Source organism: Furipterus horrens, unplaced genomic scaffold, assembly GCF_987537825.1.
Source record: "Furipterus horrens unplaced genomic scaffold, mFurHor1.1.pri manual_scaffold_12, whole genome shotgun sequence".
Lineage (NCBI taxonomy): Eukaryota > Metazoa > Chordata > Mammalia > Chiroptera > Furipteridae > Furipterus > Furipterus horrens.
The window spans coordinates 25,810,574-25,815,569 of NW_028327182.1; the positions used below are offsets into that span (position 1 = coordinate 25,810,574).

The 4,996-nt window shown below is 44.7% G+C and overlaps 1 pseudogene; it reads left to right on the forward strand.

Moving 5' to 3' along the window:
• The first annotated feature begins 2,069 nt into the window (after positions 1-2,069).
• LOC149995965 (phosphatidylinositol 3,4,5-trisphosphate 3-phosphatase TPTE2 pseudogene) lies at positions 2,070-2,927 on the forward strand (annotated as a pseudogene).
• The last annotated feature ends 2,069 nt before the right edge of the window (positions 2,928-4,996 follow it).

A 4,996-nucleotide genomic window follows, 5' to 3' on the forward strand; every position in this document is an offset into this window, starting at 1 on the left:
GTAGGAAGTTTACCGACAATAAACTGGCTATCTTCTGTGGCACCACAAATTATATAGCCCCAGAGATCTTCGGGGATCACACTTATGATGGCCCGGAGGAAGGTGACGGAACTAGTAATAAAAGAAATGACCCAGACGAGTCATCATCTGTCATCTCAGACGGAACGAGGAATGAAAGTATTTCGAGTTTAATAGATGAAGTCTCCATCCTTGTACTTGGGCATAAAGAAGTTGACATGCCCGATCTAAAGGAAAATGACGAAGCTGAATTAACATCTGTAATCTCAGACGGCCTCTTCTTTTAAATTTTTCTTACTTGTTCTCCTTTTTTATTTTTTCATTTTGTTTCCTTTTGGTTTTTGTTCTTATTTTGAATTCACCATGGCTAATGACCTTGCAGCCATCATTGTCCTTAAAGAGCACTCTACTGATGATAACGTGCTCCTGTGCACCATCAGCAAGGGATCCTTTGCCAAGGTGTGGTTGGCCCTGCATGTGCTGATGGCAACAGAGGTGGCTGTCAAAGCCGTTAGTTGGTTTGGTTTGTCTAGATATTTGGATGAAGTCTGTTGTCATAAGAGCTTACATCTCGCAAATGTCAGGCAGCTATTTGAGGTGATTGCCACTGAGAAGAAACGTTATCTGTTCACGGAGCATTTAAGCAGAGGGGACTCGCTTGACTACCTGGAGAACTGCAGCCCCAGGACCTCAGAGGCAGCCAGACCCATGTGCCGGCAGCTACTATTGGCGATGCACTACTGCTAGCAGAAGAAAATCATGCGCTGGGACCTGAAGCCAGAGAACAGACTGGTAGACGGTGAGAGGAATCTCAAAATAGCAGACTGTGGCTTCGGTAGGAAGTTTACCGACAATAAACTGGCTATCTTCTGTGGCACCACACTATATCACCCCAGAGATCTTCGGGGATCACACCTATGATTGCTCGGAGGAAGGTGAGGGAACTAGGAATAAAAGAAATGACCCAGACGAGTCATCATCTGTCATCTCAGACGGAACGAGGAAAGAAAGTATTTCGAGTTTAATAGATGAAGTCTCCATTCTTGCACTTGGACATAAAGAAGTTGACATGCCCGATCTGAAGGAAAATGACGCACCTGAATTAACATCTGCAATCTCAGACGGAACGAGGAATAAAAGTATTTCGAGTTTAATAGATGAAGTCTCCATCCTTGTACTTGGGCATAAAGAAGTTGACATGCCCAATCTAAAGGAAAATGACGAAGCTGAATTAACATCTGTAATCTCAGACGGCCTCTTCTTTTAAATTTTTCTTACTTGTTCTCCTTTTTTATTTTTTCATTCTGTTTCCTTTTGGTTTTTGTTCTTATTTTGATGTCACCATGGCTAATGACCTTGCAGCCATCATTGTCCTTAAAGAGCACTCTACTGGTGATAACGTGCTCCTGTGCACCATCAGCAAGGGATCCTTTGCCAAGGTGTGGTTGGCCCTGCATGTGCTGATGGCAGCAGAGGTGGCTGTCAAAGACGTTAGTTGGTTTGGTTTGTCTAGATATTTGGATGAAGTCTGTTGTCATAAGAGCTTACATCTCGCAAATGTCAGGCAGCTCTTTGAGGTGATTGCCACAGAGAAGAAACGTTATCTGTTCATGGAGCATTTAAGCAGAGGGGACTCGCTTGACTACCTGGAGAACTGCAGCCCCAGGACCTCAGAGGCAGCCAGACCCATGTGCCGGCAGCTACTATTGGCGATGCACTACTGCTAGCAGAAGAAAATCATGCGCCGGGACCTGAAGCCAGAGAACAGACTGGTAGACGGTGAGAGGAATCTCAAAATAGCAGACTGTGGCTTCGGTAGGAAGTTTACCAACAATAAACTGGCTAACTTCTGTGGCACCACACACTATATCGCCCCAGAGATCTTCGGGGATCACACCTATGATGGCCCGGAGGAAGGTGACGGAACTAGGAATAAAAGAAATGACCCAGACGAGTCATCATCTGTCATCTCAGACGGAACGAGGAATGAAAGTATTTCGAGTTTAATAGATGAAGTCTCCATCCTTGTACTTGGGCATAAAGAAGTTGACATGCCCGATCTATATGATATTTCTAGGGTAATGGAACAACTCTCCACTCTTAATGATGGGCATGAAGAGGTTGACCTTGGAAGGTTCAAGAAGAGCAAGATGAGGAGAATTGTGGACTTACTGGTTACATCTGTCCTGTTCAGACTACTGGAAATTTTGCTTGTCCTTGTGGACGTATCTATCATCCTTACAGACCTCGTTTTCTCTGATAGCACAACACCTATTCCTTTTGAATATCCTTTAACATCCTTATGTATTGCTTTGTTTTTTCTCACGGATATTCTCTTTCGGGTGTATGTGGAAGGGATACAACAATATTTTTTTGATGGAGTTAATCGTGCAGATGCTGTAATTATTGTGGCCACTCTACTTATTAATTTCATGAATATGTTGTATGCCTTCGGGGTGTTTGAAGACTTCCCTGGATCGTCCTTTGCGCTTCGACCTTATCGGATTCTCCTTATGACGAGAAGTTTTCACCTCATGCACCAAGGAAAACATCTTGAGAAGCTGACCAGAAGGAGGGTTTCTGAAAACAAACGATCGTACCAGGGAGATGGCTTTGACCTAGGCCTCACTTACATCACTGATCGCATTATTGCCATGTCCTTCCCGTTATCTGCTTGGCAGTACTTCTTCAGGAACCCCATTCAGGAAGTGGCGCAGTTCCTGGACAGCAGGCACGAGGACCATTACCGCATCTACAATCTCTGCATTGAAAGGGCTTATGACCCTGAGATCTTCCACCACAGGGTCCACCAAATCAGGATTGATGATGACAGTGTGCCCTCTCTGCGTGAGATGGTGAATTTTCCCAAGAAGTTCGTAACTGGTTGGCTGAAGATCATCGAAACGTAGTAGTAATTCATTGCAAGGGAGGCAAAGGAAGAACTGGTACAATGGTTTGTGCCTGCCTTCTGGTCTGCAGAATCTTTGAAACAGCAGAGGAAAGCCTTTCTCATTTTGGAAATAAACGAACAGAAAACACTGCCTGCAATAATCTCCAGGGAGTAGAAACTCCCTCTCAGGCTCGATATGTTTGATGTTTTGGTGTTCTTAAAAGAAACTATCACTTGACTTTACCTGCTAGAAAAGAACTTATGATAACAAAAATTGTCATTGATTCGATTCGTGGCATAAGAAATGGCGATGGGAGTGATCTGGAACTACAGATAATGATGCACAAAACGATCATCTTTTCCAGTTTCACTGCTGACAACTGTACGGTAATGCACGATGCTAGAAAAAACAGAGTGATCATGTATCTCCACCACTGTCCACCTCTGTACGACGATGTGAAAATACGGTTTCTGTCTCCCGTCATCCTGGAACAGTATGACAACTGCGCATTTTCCTTCTGGTTCCACACGTCCTTCATACAAGGCTTCGACTGTGTAGAAATGAGTTGGACAATCCCCACAGGTCTCAAACATGGGGAATTCATCAACAACAGTTTGGGGTTCAAATATATTTTTCTGATGTTCCCTGAGATTGATCTGGCACCCGAATAAGAGTGGCTCCGTATCTGGGAATACAATATTCTACCCAGTCCCTGCCCTCTATTCATCTTTTGAGTATATTAAATATATATTATCTATAGACAAAAAAAAAAACTTTTGTGTTATTACTCCAAGTAAATTATGAATGGGTATTTAAATTCCTCTTTCCTGCTTCTTTTGGGAAATAAATTGAAGGCCATTTGGACTGTTAATCTGCTCTTATAAATGAATACCCTAATGTATCAATGTGGTAGTCAACTATTATAGCAGTTTGGGTCACTGGAGTGTCTTGGAGATACAGTCTGCCAGCAGCTAAACTTTTATTTACAACAAAATATGCCAAGAGAAATGACATTGCTGCACAACTGCAAAAAACTGCAGGACAGGCCAAAAATTTCCAGCTCTGCACAAGTTTCCTACACCTTTGAACTCAGCAACAGGAGTCGCCTAAAAGTGGGGTGGCACTCACTGCCTGTGCACTCCAGAAGGGGGAGACTGGTCCTCTCCCAAGCCACTTAGTTAAGTCACTGTCTAGGTCTCTGCCCAAAGCCTTCCCAGAAAATAGAAGGTTCCTTAAAGACGAATCTGGCTGCAGCCTACAGGTGCCCCCGCAGGACCCGAGGCTGGCGCTGCAACAACAGGACCTGCCAATGCTGAAAGTCTGTACTCAGAGCCTCAGAGGCACAGACAATTCCTAATGGTTCCCACCACCAGATGCCACAGTCTCTTTTCGCATCTCTATTGCTGTGGGTTGGGAATCCCTGTGTGGGGTTAAGGTCCTCTGCTCCTCCTGTAAGTATTGGTGGACACGTTTTGAAAAGAGACATATATTTCATGGGAAAATTGGATATTAAAAGCCAAGGATATTATTCCAAAGGGAACACTAATTGAGGAGATTGACAGCCTTGGTTCCCATGCCACCCTCCCCACTGACTCCCACCCCACTCCCACCCCACCCCCACCCAAGTGCTTGTAGCAGTTGGGAGATGGCAATGTTTTGGGCCCGAAGTTTTCCATGATAGCAGGGTGTGTCAAACCAAACCGCATTTAGCCTTGATCAGCCCATTAGACTGACAGCTTCGAGATAAACAATGAAATTCAATAGTTCCTTTTTTCTTCCCCCTATAAAACAACCCTCTCCTTCCCTAGGAGTCTGGAGTCAGAGCCACTCATAACACGACTCCCTCCCTGCTTGCTGATTCCCTCAATAAACTTATTTTTTCTGCTCTCTGTCTTGATGGTTTTCTGAGCGACTCCATTCTTACATTGTGGTGCCGAAACCTGGGACTGGGACACCAGCTCAATCAGGACTCCCGATTCTGACTCAGGCCCCAAGCCAGTCCTGATCCTTGGACCTGGACTGGCTCAGACCTCCATGAGTTCGTGGCTCGAGCTTCCCCTCTGACTTGATGACCCCATCAGCCTCTT